Source organism: Chanodichthys erythropterus, chromosome 3, assembly GCF_024489055.1.
Source record: "Chanodichthys erythropterus isolate Z2021 chromosome 3, ASM2448905v1, whole genome shotgun sequence".
In the NCBI taxonomy this organism is placed as follows: domain Eukaryota; kingdom Metazoa; phylum Chordata; class Actinopteri; order Cypriniformes; family Xenocyprididae; genus Chanodichthys; species Chanodichthys erythropterus.
Window position 1 is genome coordinate 12,936,377 of NC_090223.1, and position 19,943 is coordinate 12,956,319.

Consider the following 19,943-nt stretch of genomic DNA (forward strand, 5'->3'; position numbering starts at 1 on the left):
CACTCTCTCATAATCGTAACACTCGCGCACATGGAAGAAAACGGACAGTAATCTGTTCTCAGATAGCCAACAAAGATAATGGCCCTCTCCCAAATGGCACCCTAAAGACTTGCTTGCGCCCGGTGTGAAAAGAGGCTCCATAGGGATCTACTGTTTCGATTCAAGAGCGTCACTGTGGCGAACATTTGCGTCGAATTTCACATTCAGTGTGAAAGAGCCTTAAACCAGAGCAGAACAAATGAGACCTGCCATAACACAGGCAATATTTTTTACCATCTACATTCAATTCCAAATTTGGCAAATCAATTTTGTTATTTTTATATTTTACAGTGAGCATAGAAGTACTTGGGGTTCCTTCACTCCTTAGGCATCCCTATTGGGGAGTTCATTCTGTTTGGTATTTGTTACTCTTGGTTGGAGTTGTAATTCTCCTTTTTTTCCTGTCTCTCCCTGTTTGCGTCTTTGCTCATCATAGTTTGGTTTCCTGCACTCTTTTGCCCAATGCCCAGGTTTGCCACAATAATGACATTTCCCTCGCCTTCGTGTCCCTTTTCCAGTCATTTTATCATTTTCTATTTTCTGAGAAGGACACACATCAATTATCTCTGTCACATCATCTCCCAAAGTTCTGAGGAGTATTACTCTAAAATCTGGACCCGTCAGTTGTGCATAACGGGTATGACTATTCAGAATCTGCACAAATTTCACCGGATGAGAGGGCAGATTGTCACATATGCTCTCAATGTCACTTGCCTTAGCAGGATGTATGGAAATTTGATTTCCCTGTCTCACGAACATAAAAGCAGGCTTTGATTTTTTTCTCACCTTTTGCCTTCTTGCAGTCTGCCCATTTACTAGCAGCCCGAATTTGCACTTTCCATATCCCCTGGCTTAAAAAAAGCCTTCTTTGGGGAAAGGATCCAATCGTATTTTTCCTTGAGTCCGCCCCTCTAAATTTGATAAATAGGGTTCAGTCCAAAATCCACAATTATTTCTAAACATCCAATTTCGGGGTGTCTCATCTTGTATTGATCTTGATATCTTTTGACCCACCCTTCACCTAATTTGATTTTTAATTTGCCACACCACACCAAAGGGGTCTCTTTATAATTCTTTAATTATAATTATTCAGCCAATTGTATTAATTCGTCAACCTCAATTATAATTATTCCAATTTTATTAATTCCCCAACCGGAATATTCCCATCAACACTTTGTTTTCTGTCAGAGTGGATCTGCACGGATCTTCCTCGCACCGGAGGGATAACCAAAATATTTGCCAGGTAGCTGTGCGTTTTAACAGTACCCTTACAGACAAATCTTCCTGGACTAAGTCTTAGAGCTGCATCCAAGGATAACACTACATGTTATGGGATGAGTTCAATCAATCCTACCACCACAGGAAATTATTAAAAACAACTTACCTGTGATGAAGGATGACCTCTCAGTCCCCAGTCCCGTGTTTCTTGGGAATATCCTGGACGAGCCCCCAAGCTGTTAGATCAAAATATCAATAATTGGTAGAATATTTGTAGTTTCAGTCATCAGTTTAGAAACAGGCGCCTCAACCCCTGTGATGTGTGGCAGCAGCAGCGCGAGATCTCGGGAGAATGACCAAGCAGACACAGATCAAGTGTGGTACAAAGCATTCTCAGATTTATTCAGGAAGAAGGGTCATATTTATAGACATAGGTCAAACAACAATCTCCAGGATGGCTTGAGCATCCAATCATACGACTTAAGAATCAAACCTTACCATGTACGGCATTTCACGAAATATAATAACAAATAATAAATGTATGTGCGTAAATGTGTGTGTGTATGTGTGTGTGTCTTCAACTTCTGGTTACATGTGAGAGTGTCGGTGTGTCCAAGGACTACTACTTGTTGTTTTGTCTAGGTAGGCACATGATGTGCACAATGGAAAAACCCCAAGACACAGAGAAAGTCAAAAAGTGAAGCCCACGAAATAAGAAATTATTTAACACACACACACACACACACACACACACACACACACACACACACACACAAGACTGTCAGGAGGGACTGAAACTGAGACTATGAGCCGAAAAAACTAGAGAAACAATATTATTCTCATTACAAAAACTCCCTAAATTCAAATAATGTCAGTAATTCAATAATGAGAATAAAAAAGTCTGTTCAATAAACACAAACTTGTTGAATTTAACATGAAAATGAGTCACAAAAAGTGAGTAAAAAAATCTCAGTAGTCCTAAAATGACCCTTACTGGGATTGAGATTATGAGCTGAAATCAACAGAAACTAATATTTTCATTAACAAATCTTGATTTACATTATACTAATGAGAATCAAAAATCTACACCGATATATTTTGAAATATGTAATTTTCTGCATTACAGAATCAGAAGCGAAAGTCTTGTAAATAATATCACAATACAAGAAATAAAATCCTGACAATTATAAAACAAGCTTCATATTTATTTAATGCAAAATACAACGACTTTCTCATTTCTTTAGATTTTGCATGAATAAATAAATTATTATATTATATAAGATTCATTAAAGGATTAGTTCACTTTTAAATAAACTTTTCCTGATAATTTTCTCACCCCCATGTCATCCAAGATGTCCATGTCTTTCTTATAATTACTTACTAATTGTTATATACTATTGAACTAGCATATTGCATATAAAAATTAGTTCAAACTTTGACCTGTGGAGGGCAGTATTACGCTTAGCAGCGTCTACACTGCTGGAATTCAAATAGAGGTGAAGAAGAAAACTAGTTTAAGATAAGCATTTCTGGTTAAAACTTATATAATTTGCAATGTTTTTCAGAAAATGAGCGATGGTTTCACTAGATAAGACCCTTATTTCTCATCTGGGATCATGTTGAACAATTTGAAGCTGCAGTGAAACTAATTTTGACCTTCAATAGTTTGGTGCCCATTGAAGTCCACTATAAAGAGAATAATCCTGGAATGTTTTCATCAAAAACTTTAATTTCTTTTCGACTGAAGAAAGAAAGACATGGACATCTTGGATGACATGGGGGTAAGTAAATTATCAGGAAAAGTTTATTTAAAAGTGGACTAATCCTTTACCTGTCATATTTGTCAACAAACACTATAAACAGTTTGTTCTCACATCCTCCACATTCTCCAGATCATCCAGAGGCTCTTCGTCTTCAACATCATCAAAATCTCCGTCATCAAAACTGAACAAACAAACAAACAAACAAACAAACACTGAAATTAATAAACAAACACACGATGATCTCAAGAAATAAATCCTAAACCTCTACTAAACCTTGATGTAGACATAATGAATTACTCGCGTCATAATATAGTTTATAGTTAGACTTTTAAAATAGATATACTAGACAAATATAGTGATCTCATCGTGTTGCTTTTACAAACTTTAAACGACAGTAAACATTCAGAAACAACTGTAGCAGAGGAGATTGGCTCACTTTTCTTCGTTGTCAGACATTTTCATATTAAAAACGATTTACTAGTTAATTTATCCAATAATTCAAGTTTATTGTTGCGTCTCGAGACCATAGACTGTAAAAAAATATGGACGTAGTGTCCGTGACGTCACCCATAGAGTTCTGAATAGCAGTTTTGACGCGCAAATGAGGCCGCGGCCATCTTAGCTGCACGTGACCGCACGTCACTCACGGATAACTGAAAATGGGCAAAGAGGCAGGACGAAGTTGGAGCCCATGCGACTTGTTGCTGAAACCACGCCCGCCCTAGCTATCTATCTTAGATACTATCTAAAATATTAATAAAGATCACAAATCTTTACAAACACAAATCAAATGGGATTTCATACCTTTATAATGAAATAGAGATCGCGAGATGAATCCAATCCGTGGCACTTGGGTAATATATATATATATATATATATATATATATATATATATATATATATAATATATGTACCAGATGTATATCTCTCAAATGTTCTCTCAAACTAATGAGCACGTATCCAAGTATAATTTTTCAAAATAGTGCAGCAGTTTTAGTCTAGTATCCAAGCAGTGCTGTCAGAGTTGTATATCCTCCTGGTATTGTCATTGTAGTAAATCTCAGGAACAAAACTTTTAGCCAATGCCACGACGATCCAACAACGTGTGTTCCGCATGTGAGCACATGTACACAGACTGACATCTGTCTCGAGTATGCAGCAAGCCATATATTGTATAAAATAATCCAGAAAAAAAGCACAAATACGACTGAGATGCCAAATTCAGCGGCTGAAATGAGCTGCTGAAGTAACATGACGGCTCACAGACAGCAGCGGCATACCTGTCACTCAAGTGACCACGCCCTTAATTATGCAGAACTTTAAGGCTTAATATAATTTAAACGGATGAGCTATAAAAAAATTCACCCCCCTCAGAGTTGTCATGAAGGGCAAATTCGCAGTATAGACCAAAACCACAATATGAACCAGACTGTAAACATGTTTTTTTCTGCTGTAAATTTGGCTAATTTAACATGATGGTCAATGAGATTCTGCTCACTTCTGCAGCCTGTCCCTAACGGCCAGTCGATGAATTGCAGTTTAATTCACTTCACGAGAAACAGGGGGAGGTTGCCGCTTGCTCGAGACTGACTGCAGAGCACTTGGGTAAAGTTGGTTTTATATTCGCACATTCGGACTTCTGATAAATTCAGACTTTCCAATAAATGTGCAATAAATTAATGTTTGCGCATTTTAAGCAGCTACATTATATTGACAACCAACAATTGTCAACTTACAACATTTTTCACAGTCGATCAAAATAGGCAAGTATTGTTTTAATGGCAGATTTACTTGTGAATGTCCATTGAATGTCCAATGTAGTGTGATTATCAAGACTATTGAATACGGATGTCCGAATGTGCGAATATGAAACCAACTTTACCCAAGTCTGCAGAGCGTGGAATGAACTTCCGGTTGTGCTGCAGTTTTTGCGTCCGTACAGAAACACGAGCGCCACAACACTGACGTTCCCAAAACACACGAATCAAAAATTCTCTTTCAGTGGAAAAAGCAACAGAAGCGAAACTTATATGACATTTAATATGACACTTTTAAAACCGCGGTTGATATAATATTCGGCATAACTAGTGCTGACTGCTTCACGAAGCTTCGCAACCTTTTATATTAAGTCACGTGATTTCAAGGAAAGTGGCTCGACGAACCACTACAAAGTTTAATAAAGGGGGGCGGTTCAAGATGGCGCTCTAGCAACATGTGAGTTGATGTGCTCTGCAAACTCAAATGGTGAAATTGACTTTTAGTGCTGTCAGAATAAGACTATATCACTTTTTTTAGCTTCTATAGCAATCTATAGACAAACATCTTACTAGTAAAGAGTGACACAATGGGCAAGTCCGAAAAAAGAAAAACAAAGAGCCCTTCGCAAGCTAATGCTGCAATCAAATCCAATCATGAAACGCTGCAAGCCTCTAATAAACTTGCGACAGAGAATCTGCATAATTACGTCAAGACAGACTTAGATGCAATCTCTGACGAATTCATGTTGTGCGAGGAAGAATTCCCAGCACTTTTAGACACGCCATGCAAATCTCCTGCCGCCAAACAACGAAAGACTGAACAATCTGATATTGCTGACGTACTTTCACAACTTGGAGCACTCTCTCAATTAATAAACACTCGGTCAGATTCCCTGGAGAAAATAATAGGAGAAAACACACGCGCGATTACTAACATGAAGGAGGTAATAAATGAAAATACCAAGCAAATCACAAGTGTCAAGGAAGCTATCGAATTCATGAGTGAGGAAGTTAACTGTCTGAAAACCAAGCACGGAGCAGTGGAGTCCAAGGTGAGCAAAATGGAGCAAACTACCTTTGAGCAAGAGAGAAGATTAGCACATCTGGAAAGTTACTCGCGACGATGGAATTTAAGAATTTATGGAGTTCCAGAAAAGGAGAAAGAAGAAGTTCGTCTGCAGGTTATCCATTTGTGTCAGCGACTCCTGCCAGAGGACAAGGACAAACTTCCGATTGCTATTGACATTGTACATCGGCTTGGTCGCAAGCAACCAAACAAAACCAGAGGAATTATTGTTCAATTTGCCTCCCGGCTCTACCGCGACGCTGTGTGGCGTGCAGCAAAAGAGTCTACTTTTCTCAGGGAAAATGGCCTGAAAATATCTGAGGATTTATCTCCTGCAGATAAAGAGAGGAGGAACAAGATATGGCCGGCAGTAGAAAAAGCAAGACAAAACAACAAGCGTGCTTACTTTATTGGAGGTAGGGTGTTTGTAGAAGGAATCGAAATATTCCCTCCAGCCTGAAACTTCATGCAGCTGACCCGGACATATATGATACTTGTTTTATTTTCTGCAAGAATGCCACTCAACCAAAGAGGATTATGTTTTCTGGAGATCTCAGTGGGGTTCTGATTTATGGATGGCTCATGGAACAAGTAACTCGGCTGGTGTTTGTATCCTTAAAAACCATTTTGATGGGAAGATTGTATGCTCTGATTGTGATCTAGGTGGACGTTATATCTGTCTTGTATTGGAAATTTCGAATGTAACAGTTATTATTGTTAATATCTATGGTTTTAATCAACAAAAAGATAACGAAAATCTTATTGATCAAGTGGAAGAACATGTGTTGATGTTGCTAGCCAAATATCCAAACTCATTTTTAGTTTTTGGAGGGGATTTTAATGTGGCTTTGAATAACGTTTTAGACAGATGGCCTCCAAAATCTCCTGATAATTCAAGTTTGTACTTAAAGAGGTTTATGCAACGATTCTCGTTATTTGACAGTTGGAGAGAAACTCATCCCTCTCAAAAAATATTTACTTGGAACAATAATACTCTTTTAAATCAATCTCGTATCGATATGTGGCTTATCTCTAGAGATTTAAAGAATGTATCTTCTGATATTATTCCATCGCCGCTCTCTGATCACAAATGCATCTCTATATGCATTCCTCTTTCAGATACGGCTAATTTACAAAGAACTACCTCATATTGGAAATTGAATACCTCATTGCTCAAGTACAATGAAGTAAAGGATAAAATTAATTTCATAATCACAAATTATTGGGAAAAAGCTAATAATGAAAACAATTTTTGCAGTAATTGGGAATTGGCGAAATATGAAATTGGTAAATTCTTGCGTACTTTTAGCAGCAATTTGACTAAAAAGAAAAAAAATGAAGAGAGTATTATAATATCTAAAATCTCAAATCTTTTATCTAATATGGTTCTGTCTGATGCTGAAAAAGTTGAGCTTGCTCATCATCAAAACATGCTAGATGAGTTTTATAAACAAAAAGCTGAGGGAGCTTTTGTTAGATCACGGAAAAGATGGATTGAGGAAGGTGAGCAAAACTCTTCTTATTTTTTTAGACTAGAGAAACAACAAATGAAAAAAACCTGATTGGAAAGCTTATAATTGATGGATCTCTCTGTGAAGACCAAAAGGCTATTGCTAATTTCTGTGCCAAATTTTATCATGATTTATATACATCTAAATTTAACAAACAGCATGCTCATGATTTTTTTGAGTCATTATTTTCCTTTAATCAATTAAGTAACAATGATCAAGCCATTTGCGATTCTCCCATTACTTTAAAAGAAATTGATGAAGCAATTAAATCTTTAAAAATCAATAAATCCCCTGGTACAGACGGTCTTACGTCAGAATTCTATCATATGTTCAGTAAAAACATTGCCCCTTTTTTGTTTAACGTCTTTAAGGAAAGCATAAATAAATCTTCTCTCCCACCTACACTATGCCAAGGGCTGATCACTTTAATTCCCAAACCAAGTAAAAATATCACTTTATTAGATAACTGGCGTCCAATAACATTATTAAACAATGATTATAAAATAATTGCTTTAGTATTGGCCAAAAGATTAAAAGGAGTATTACATTCTATTATTGATGAAACACAATCTGGCTTTATGCCAAATAGACACATATCTAATAATATAAGATTGATATTAGACATTTTAGATTATTCTGATATAATTCATAATGATAGTTTCATCTTTTTCTTAGATTATTATAAAGCCTTTGATACTTTAGAACACGTTTTTTTATTTCAAGCACTTAAAAAAATTGGCTTTGGTGATTATTTCTGTAAGATGGTTAAAATGCTATATGTAAATGGAAATAGCTCAATTAAATTAAAAAATGGTACTTCTCCCAGGTTTTCTGTAAATCGTGGTGTTCGTCAAGGATGCCCAGTGTCTCCTTATCTGTTCTTAATTGCAGTACAATTTCTTAATTTACATATTAAAAGGAGTAATCTAAAAGGCATCACTGTTGGAAATGCAGAATTAACCATCAGTCAATTAGCTGATGACACAGCATTGTTTTTAGAAGACTCCTCTCAAATTTCTGTAGCTTTAAATATCCTTCAATCATTCTCTAAAGCTTCTGGTCTAAACCTTAACATTGATAAATGTGAATTATTTCCCATTAAAAGTTGTAATGTCTCTTCAATCTGTGGTATAGCTGTTAAAAGCACTGTTAAATATCTTGGTATAGAAATAACTAAAGAAAAAAATAGATGTGCAACAAACTTTAATCCGATTATTGAAAAAACAAAGAAAAAACTTAATTGCTGGCTTCAAAGAGATCTATCTATTAAAGGAAGAGTTTTGCTCACTAAGGCCGAAGGTCTTTCACGCCTCTCTTATGCGGCCCAATCTCTCTATGTAGATAAGCCTACATGTAAACTGATTGATAGAGCTCTAACAGATTTTGTCTGGAAAAACAAAAGCCATTATATGAAGAAGTCTGTTATATTAAATTCCTACAACAAAGGTGGCCTAAATTTTATTGATTTTAATTCTTTAAATTACACTTTCAAAATAAATTGGCTTCATCGATATTTGAAAAATCAAGATTCCATCTGGAATATCTTCCCTCAACAAGCTTTTTCATATATTGGAGGTATACAATTTTTATTGATGTGCAACTATAACTTATCAAAAATTCCTATCAAACTTTCAAATTTCCACCAACAGGCACTTTTGGCATGGGCTTTAATATATAAACATAATTTCACTCCACATAAATTTTTTATTTGGAACAATCAAAATATTTTATACAAAAACAGAACTTTATTTTTTGATCAGTGGTTTAATAATGGTTTACTTTTAGTCTGTCAGCTATTTAACAATAAAGGGTTACTAATGACTTATGCTGAATTTCTCTCAGAATACAATGTACCAGTTACTCCCAAAGAATTTGCTATAGTTATGGGAGCGATACCAACAGGAATCTGTATGCTTTTTAAGAATTATACTCACTCTACTACTATATACACTACTTTCCCTGAACCAATAGATACTCTTATAGGTAAAATATGTTTTTCAGGAAAAAAAGATAGAAACAAGAAAGTTAGATCACTGTTTCTTGAAAATATTATCTCGATATCTCCTGCAATCTTTTATTGGAATAATTTATTTAAAAATTTAAATTGGAAAAAGATTTGGTCTTTACAACAAAAATATTTTCTTACCAATAAAGTAAAAGAAGTGTCTTTTAAAATAATAAATAAATTTTACCCTGCTAAATATTTTATGATTAAATATAAAAACAATATTGATACAAGGTGCTCATTTTGCCAAGTTCACACAGAAACTGTCTATCATCTATTTTGGTCATGTTTATATACAGAACAACTATGGAAAGATATTGAAACATTTATTAAAGTTAATATCCAACAAGATATATCTGTAACTTTTAAAAATATTATTTTTGGCCACTTTGATTCTGATTCTAATAAAAACAAAGCTTGTTTTGTTATAAATTTAATTTATTTTCTTTGCAAATTCTATATCCATAAATGTAAATTATCTAACAACAAACCAATTTTTCTTGTTTTTTTGAAAGAATTTAAAATGTACCTTAACACTATTTCATCCTCTGTGAATAAGAAAGCAAGAAGAACAACCTCAATTTGTAATGATTTTAATTTGAATACTCTAATTGAAATGTAAATTAATCTTACCCTCTTTTTTTTTTCTTTTTCTTTCCTCTTTTTTCTGTTTGCAAATGTCATATTTTTTTTGTTCTGTATGTTCAGATGACATTGTATATAATGTTGATACATGTTGTATACCATATACATAAATGTATATCATTAATGTCATCTTATAATGTTTGCAATAAAAAAAAAAAAAAAAAAGTTTAATAAAGTTCAGTGTTGTTGCAAATCTGTTGCTACAAATTAATAAACGTTACACATACAGATAAATTAGGATATTTAATAGTGTTTACTAATGTAAATTACCCCCCCCCCCCCCCCACACACACAACATTTTTAAATGAAATTAATTTGTAAAGATCCTTTAACAGAAATATTAGAATACAGAAGCGAATAGATCAAAAAGCCCCATGAATCACTAATAGTTAAAAAAAACAATTAAAATTTAGAGAATCAATTTAAGAAAGTAAAATAAGAAAAAACACTGAAAATTATATATGTAAAGTTATTCACTAATATGCAGGGAAATGTATGATTTATTTGTACCATATATTTGTACCTTTCTGTGTAGAGAAAAGTGTTACGTCACAAATCCCGCCCACTTCTTCCTGCTTTCATGAAGGAAATAACGAACATCGACATGCAGGTATCACATTTAGACTACTTTAAAAGATACTCACTGTGTGGAGTAGAATAATATATAAATATGATATATAACAACAAAATTATCATTTAGGTTTAATAAGGAGTGTAATTGAAGTAACTGTAGCCTATAAGATGCAAGAAATAATTGGTTTCACTTTCATTTGTGTCAGAGAACCAAAAACAGTTTAAGATTGTACGTCTAAGATTCTACTGTAATCGGTTGTTATGAAGTGTAAAGATAAAGCTTATAATTATTGCATACTCTTTTATTAAAAATTGTAGCCTACATGTTGCTTACACATTTCTCAACCGGTTTGTGACTAGCATAGCCTATAGCCCACAGCTATATTCAGATATTTTATATCTTGAGCACATGAGTGTAAAAAATGATTAAACCTAAAGCGATTTTTTTTTTTTAACAGCAGGTCCCAGTTCAGAAAATCTAATCTGGATCATAATTATTATCTAGATTTAGAAATCCCATGTTTTGTTCATATTTCTTTGTGCCGTTTTTTTGGATCACCCTGATCCAGATACACACTTTTCAGATTACTAAATCTAGATTACTACTACGGAGCCCATAAAGGGACAGAAGGAATATTAGATTGGGGAAAAAAAAAATCAATGCCTTTCCTTTTTCTCAGCAAAGTTTTGCATTGTGTTCACCTGAGAAACCTTGTGTTCGCGTACAAAGACCTATTGACTGGTTCATCTCTAGTGTCAATGTAGTTTACAAACAGTGATTAGGCTAAAACACTTTGAATTAAATATATTTTTGTTTGATATTTACAGCTGTTTAATGGGGATTATTTTATCGCATTTTTTTAATGATTAAACTAATTATAAAAAAATGATTAAATGGGGATTATTTTATGGCGTTTTTTTTAATGATTAAACTAATCAAGAATAATAATAATAATTATTATTATTATTAATATATATATAATATATATATATATATATATATATATATATATATATATATATATACACACACTGTTCGTACCATGCACACTGCTCTGACTGACCTGAGAAATGTGCGAATATTTCAGCAGTTATTATGTGTGTCCCGTATTTCTGTCAACGGAACCAGCGATATCTGTCATTCGTGAATTTATCATTCTTTTGTCTCGATTCTTTTCCGTGAATATGCCAAACGCACTTGCCTAAAGATCTGAATAGATTTGGATTCGTTCCGCTCTGTCACTGAATCATCCGAGGATGTTTCTCGGTCAGTATATACAGAACAAATAGCGCCGTTTTCAGGCGTGTCACTTTTAACGCATCACGGCCCAGTGGATAACGGAACCAGTGGCGATTCTAGACTTTTTTTTAACAGGGGTGGCCTTAGTGGAGCACTGATTAATTCAAGGGTGGCATCATAAAATCATGCATCGAACACCATACTCTTACATCAAATTTCTTTTTATTTGAATAAAATCAAATATAAATAAACAAACATCTCAAACATAAAAATACACCTTCAAGACTTTTTGTTTTTCACAATAACAACTCAAACATAATATCTTTGGCCATCTATTTCTATAGCTGTTAACATCCAAAATCCAAGTTCTCAGCTAAATACTATTACACAAAATTAAAGCTTAATCAAAGGCCACATCTGACCTGTGAGCTAAACTATTAATATTTATAAAGTTTAAACGATATAGACTACTCTTTTATGTCATTACTGCATTGGTGATGTGCAAGTCGAATTCAGTGCCTGTCACTTTAAGGCCCTGACGGCCGTGAGGTTTGCTTGATTCTCACGGTTTAAGCTAAATTGTTGTTGTGCATTGTGCATAGGATATGTGGATGAAATGAATTATGTTTTCCATGTCATTTGTTAAAATAAATGCTCTAAAGCCTAACAACTCGAAGAAAATCTGTCTTGGATTACAGGAGATACTGTAAGTGTCTTGTAATGATAATTTCTATGATTTTGGCGAGCACAAATAACTATCTCCAGATGTAAATGGTTGCATATCCTATTACTCAAATTTAGCTAAACCCACCAGTAGGCTAGACCTTAATTTCACAGCATAGGTATGTTAGCAACACAGGGCTTGAAAACATTGACTGTATAGCCTATAGAACAATCAAAAACGAAACCCTGCGTGGAATTTATCTGGGAATATAGCCTAAGCCTAATTTACTGAAGGTAGGGCCGAGCTATGGCGTGTTTAATTTGGTTAAAATATAATGTAGGCTAAGTTTTTTTGCACAAAATGGCGTCTGCTAATCTGCTAATGATAAATCTTTAAATGCTTTTTACAAAAGTAGCCTACAGTTAACAGTTAATGACCTAGCAAATGTCGACTGAGTAGGCAGAATAGGCGGGTAACTTACAGTAGATAAATTAACCTACATGACGTGATCCAACAGACGTGATACTGGGCTGTGTGTGCGATTAGATATCAAGGCAGATGTGATAGGTAAATATATGGAAGGCCGTTTCAGCATAAAAACGTTCCAGCGTTACTCGTTGTAATTCTATTTTTACTAGTAACAATTAAATTAAAGAGCTCTTTAATTTAATTTGTACTAGTAACAATTACAATTATAGAGCTCTATAATTCAATTTTTACTAGTAACAATTATAATTGTAGAGCTCTCTAATTCGGTTTTTACTAGTAACAATAACAATTATAGAGCTCTACAATTCAGTTTTTACTAGTAACAATTACAATTACAGAGCTCTATAATTCAATTTTTACTAGTAACAATTATGATTATAGAGCTCTACAATTCATTTATTACTAGTCATATGTCTCCATTGACTTCCATTCATTTTTAATTATAGAGCTCTGTAATTCAATTGTTACTAGTAACAATTGGGATTATAGAGCTCTCTAATTGAATTCTTACTAGTAACAATTACAATTATAGAGCTCTCTAATTGAATTCTTACTAGTAACAATTACAATTATAGAGCTCTCTAATTGAATTCTTACTAGTAACAATTGAATTACAGAGCTCTCTAATTGATTTATTACTAGTAAAAATACACATTAATATGGAAGGCCGTTTCAGCATAAAAACGTTCCAGCGTTACTCGTCGTAATTATATTTTTACTAGTAACAATTAAATTAAAGAGCTCTATAATTTAATTTGTACTAGTAACAATTACAATTACAGAGCTCTATAATTCAATTTTTACTAGTAACAATAATAATTGTAGAGCTCTCTAATTGAATTCTTACTAGTAACAATTACAATTATAGAGCTCTATAATTCAATTTTTACTAGTAACAATTATGATTATAGAGCTCTCTAATTCAATTGTTACTAGTAACAATTCCAATTAGAGAGCTCTACAATTCATTTATTACTAGTCATATGTCTCCATTGACTTCCATTCATTTTTAATTATAGAGCTCTGTAATTCAATTGTTACTAGTAACAATTGGGATTATAGAGCTCTCTAATTGAATTCTTACTAGTAACAATTACAATTATAGAGCTCTCTAATTCAATTTTTACTAGTAACAATTACAATTATAGAGCTCTCTAATTGAATTCTTACTAGTAACAATTACAATTATAGAGCTCTCTAATTGAATTCTTACTAGTAACAATTACAATTATAGAGCTCTCTAATTGAATTCTTACTAGTAACAATTGAATTACAGAGCTCTTCAATTGATTTATTACTAGTAAAAATACACATTAAAGATATGTGTAATTGCAGAGCTCTATAATTGAATTACAGAGCTCTCTAATTCAATTGTTACTAGTAACAATTGAATTAGAGAGCTCTCTAATCGTAATTGTTACTAGTAACAATTGAATTACAGAGCTCTCTAATCATAATTGTTACTAGTAACAATTGAATAAGAGAGCTCTGTAATTGAATTATAGAGCTCTATAATCAAATTGTTACTAGTAAGAATTCAATTGTAGAGCTCTCTAATTGCAATTCTTACTAGTAATAATTAAATTATAGAGCTCTCTAATTCAATTGTTACTAGTAACAATTTGATTATAGAGCTCTCTAATTGAATTACAGAGCTCTCTAATTGAATTGTTACTAGTAAGAATTAAGTTACAGAGCTCCATAATTCAGTTCTTACTAGTAACAATTAGAATTAGAGAGCTCTGTAATTGCAATCTTACTAGTACAAATTGAATTACAGAGCTCTACAATAGCAATTCTTACTAGTAACAATTGCATTACAGAGCTCTGTATTCGGCGACATATCATTATGCTAATCGTGCCTTATGCATATTCAACTGGGGTCAGTGGCGTAACTTTGTTTTACAAAGTGGGTGGGACAAGAATGTGTATGGGGGGGGGGTATGTTGTATTATTATTACAATAATAATAATAATATGATATTAAAATGATAAATGTGTTCAAATATGATAGTTTTCCTACATCTGCTATAATACAATGTCGTTAGTCTCGAGAGTATGTACATTAGTTAATAAATACGACGATCCGCCTTTGATAATAGAATGTCCTAATGGACTAGTGGCAGTTATTCCGTTTAGGGTGCAAGAGGTTCCCGGTTCTAATCCAACCATGTGTAATTTTTTTTTTTTCTCATTAAAACCAAAGATTTTCATCAGTGATTGTATATCAAGAGCAGGGACACGTTTATATGTATTTTGTTTTTTGTGATTTCAACGTATCGAATAGAGAGTCTCCGCAACAGCGATAGATTGAAGTGCTAATCCGTGTGCACGAGCGCTGTGAACCCTGTTGCACGCGCCTCTGATAACAGTGACAACGAGCACTCAACAACATAATTTCAAAAACAACACATCCCAGCGCCAAATCGCCTATTATTAACACAAATTGATAATCAACTAGAGGTGTTTATTTTGTATTAGATATCCGCGATAATCATTCTATTATTGCATAACAATACTAAACACTGTAAATATTTAAAATGAATTTATACTCCTTAATATCAAGTTTGTCAAAACACTTTGGGTGGCTTAGGGCATTTCACCCTATATTATGTCCAGTGACATGGAGTGTTCTTGGCTCTTAGCTTTACCAATATACAAAGGTGAATGAATATAACGACTAAATATAGGCTTTCATCTCAGGTATCATCTTAATTTTGCTTTAATGTGAACATGATTAATATGTTACCTAAGTCTGTAAAATATTTCAGGATACTTTAGAACCACGCTACAGGGCTTTTATTTTGAAACGCACTTTTATAGGCGGGAATCTGCAATCTGTTTTGCATCTCATGAATAGGAGTTTTTACTAGTAATAATACAATTATAGAGCTCTGTAATTAGAATTGTTACTAGTAAGAATTGAATTAAAGAGCTCTCTAATTCAGTTTTTACTAGTAACAATTACAATTAGAGAGCTCTCTAATTCAGTTTTTACTAGTAACAATTGAATTAGAGAGCTCTCTAGTGGAATTGTAGAGCTCTGCAATTGGATTATTACTAGTAACAATTGAATTACAGAGCTCTGCAATTGAATTCTTACTAGTAATAAATGAATTGTAGAGCTCTCTAATTGGAATTGTTACTAGTAAAAACTGAATTATAGAGCTCTACAATTCAGTTGTTACTAGTAAGAATATAATTGCAGAGCTCTATAATTCAATTAGAGAGCTCTACAATCATAATTGTTACTAGTAAAAATTGAATTATAGAGCTCTATAATTGTAATTGTTACTAGTAAAAATTAAATTATAGAGCTCTTTAATTTAATTGTTACTAGTAAAAATATAATTACGACGAGTAACGCTGGAACGTTTTTATGCTGAAACGGCCTTCCATAGTAAGAATACAATTGCAGAGCTCTATAATTCAATTAGAGAGCTCTACAATCATAATTGTTACTAGTAAAAATTTAATTATAGAGCTCTATAATTGTAATTGTTACTAGTACAAATTAAATTATAGAGCTCTTTAATTTAATTGTTACTAGTAAAAATATAATTACGACGAGTAATGCTGGAACGTTTTTATGCTGAAACGGCCTTCCATATTAGAGAGCTCTGTAATTCAATTAGAGAGCTCTATAATCAAATTGTTACTAGTAAGAATTCAATTGTAGAGCTCTCTAATTGCAATTCTTACTAGTAATAATTAAATTATAGAGCTCTCTAATTCAATTGTTACTAGTAACAATTTGATTATAGAGCTCTCTAATTGAATTACAGAGCTATCTAATTGAATTGTTACTAGTAAGAATTAAGTTACAGAGCTCCATAATTCAGTTCTTACTAGTAACAAGAATTAGAGAGCTCTGTAATTGCAATCTTACTAGTACAAATTGAATTACAGAGCTCTGTATTCGGCGACATATCATTATGCTAATCGTGCCTTATGCATATTCAACTGGGGTCAGTGGCGTAACTTTGTTTTACAAAGTGGGTGGGACAAGAATGTGTATGGGTGGGGGGGGTAATGTTGTATTATTATTACAATAATAATGATATATTAAAATTATAAATGTGTTCAAATATGATAGTTTTCCTACATCTACTATAATACAATGTCGTTAGTCTCGAGAGTATGTATATTAGTTAATAAATACGACGATCCGCCTTTGATAATTAAATGTCCTGATGGACCAGTGGCAGTTTCTTCGATTAGGATGCAAGAGGTTCCCGGTTCTAACCCAACCAATTGAATTTTTTTTTTTCTCATTAAAACCAAAGATTTTCATCAGTGGTTGTATATCAAGAGCAGGGACACGTTTATATGTATTTTGTTTTTTGTGATTTCAACGTATGGAATAGAGAGTCTCCGCAAAAGCGATAGATTGAAGTGCTAATCCGTGTGCACGAGCGCTGTGAACCCTGTTGCACGCGCCTCTGATAACAACGAGCACTCAACAACAACATAATTTCAAAAACAACATATCCCAGCGCCAAATCGCCTATTATTAACACAAATTGATAATCAATTCAATAGAGGTGTTTATTTTGTATTAGATATCCGCGATAATCATTCTATTATTGCATAACAATACTAAACACTGTAAATATTTAAAATGAATTTATACTCCTTAATATCAAGTTTGTCAAAACACTTTGGGTGGCTTAGGGCATTTCACCGTATATTATGTCCAGTGACATGGAGTGTTCTTGGCTCTTAGCTTTACCAATATACAAAGGTGAATGAATATAACAACTAAATATAGGCTTTCATCTCAGGCATCATCTTAATTTTGCTTTAATGTGAACATGATTAATATGTTACCTAAGTCTGTAAAATATTTCAGGATACTTTAGAACCACGCTACAGGGCTTTTATTTTGAAACGCACTTTTGTAGGCGGGAAATCTGCAATCTGTTTTGCATCTCATGAATAGGAGTTTTTACTAGTCATAATACAATTATAGAGCTCTGTAATTAGAATTGTTACTAGTAAGAATTGAATTAAAGAGCTCTCTAATTCAGTTTTTACTAGTAACAATTACAATTAGAGAGCTCTATAATTCAGTTTTTACTAGTAACAATTGAATTAGAGAGCTCTCTAGTGGAATTGTAGAGCTCTGCAATTGGATTATTACTAGTAACAATTGAATTACAGAGCTCTGCAATTGAATTCTTACTAGTAATAAATGAATTGCAGAGCTCTCTAATTGGAATTGTTACTAGTAAAAACTGAATTATAGAGCTCTACAATTCAGTTGTTACTAGTAAGAATACAATTGCAGAGCTCTATAATTCAATTAGAGAGCTCTACAATCATAATTGTTACTAGTAAAAATTGAATTATAGAGCTCTCTAATTGTAACTGTTACTAGTAAAAACTGAATTAGAGAGCTCTTTAATTTAATTGTTACTAGTAAAAATATAATTACGACGAGTAACGCTGGAACGTTTTTATGCTGAAACGGCCTTCCATATAAATAGATATCTTTGCGTGCTAGCACAAGTAGTAGTGCTGTAAACTCACATGCTAAAAAACAATAAGCCATGTATCGTTGGTTAGCTTATATCAAACACTTGCTACTTACATTTCTGAGTTCTGGTGTCTGACTGTCCAAGCTCCCGTGCTGATTTAAAGGCAGCAAAGTGCGTCAACAAAGGTTCCGCCTTTGACCACGTTAATGGCCAATCGTAGAGTAGGATTTTGGGGTGGCACCTGGGGTGGCCAATCGAATCTCAGGGGTGGCGTGGGCCACCCCAAGCCACCCCTCTGGCTCCGCCCCTGAACGGAACGAAAACTTAAAGAAGCTGTATTCCCGAATACCATAATAAAACAGCATTGCGACATCAAGTGAGATTAGCGTTTCAATTCGACACATACCTCTCGTTTACAAACAACAAATCACTCGATGATTAAACTAGTTTTAAATCGGATTAAACAGCTTCAACATTCCCAACAAGACTGATGAGACGTGCCATGAATGAAGATAGAAGCCTTTTAAATCCCAAAATCACCACCCTTACAAACATTGAATGAACTGTAGTAAATTACCATGGTTTGTGGAAATGTGAAATATTTATATTGAATATTATGTTATAGCCATTTATATTGCAATATATTTATTAGGTGGGTAGGGGAATATATAATTCATTTCTTTGTGTAGGTGTGTATAGTTTTTACCTGTGTTTAGGTGTTTTTTATAAACCTATATAACATATCATAATATAATATCATTTGACAGCAGCCATTGGCCCTTGAATGAAACTACTTGAAGAGCCCTATTGTAAAGTGTCTTTGTTACACTTTAATTTTACACTTAAGTACTGAGTAAGACGGTTTGGTTTGGTAATCATGCATAATTTAAAGTTATTACTATTGTAACATATGTAACAACGACACTGTAAAATAAAGTGTTACTGTAGCGGGTACAGGATTTCCGTATCAGCTGACAGTTAAGTGTTCCCAGCAATCTGTGGAATGGTGGAATAAAGACAAGACAACAATGTGCGTGTGATCAGCTCCGGTCTTGCTGGGTTATCTATTTTCCCAAAACATTCACATTGGAACAAACAGAAATGTCAAAAATATACATTATGTCACAATAAATCGTTTTTTATGCAAATCTTCACTGTTTCAGTCCTTTCTTCCAATTACACAGTGTTTTCATGAAGATCTGTCCATCAGCCAATCACTGTGTAACTCATTTGCATATTCAAAATGCTGTTCAGTGTTACATGACTTTATGTGCTTTCTCACAATCCAAATCAACTAAACAATATCACACATGTATCCAAATATTGAGTTTCTGTAGGTTTTACCCATTTAAGACCTTGCACAAGCATTTTAAAGTGAATTAAACATTATAATTACTTGATATAAAGACATATTTAAACATATTCACCTTAAATCAACACTGCAACAGGACATACATAGCATCCAATCGCGGGTGAACATCGCAAATTCAATTA

The 19,943-nt window shown here is 33.6% G+C and overlaps 1 protein-coding gene across 1 annotated transcript in view; it reads left to right on the top strand.

Moving 5' to 3' along the window:
* Window positions 1-19,943, top strand: part of LOC137017073 (zinc finger protein 502-like) — a 634,288-nt gene that overhangs the window by 474,713 nt on the left and 139,632 nt on the right. The window lies entirely within an intron of this gene.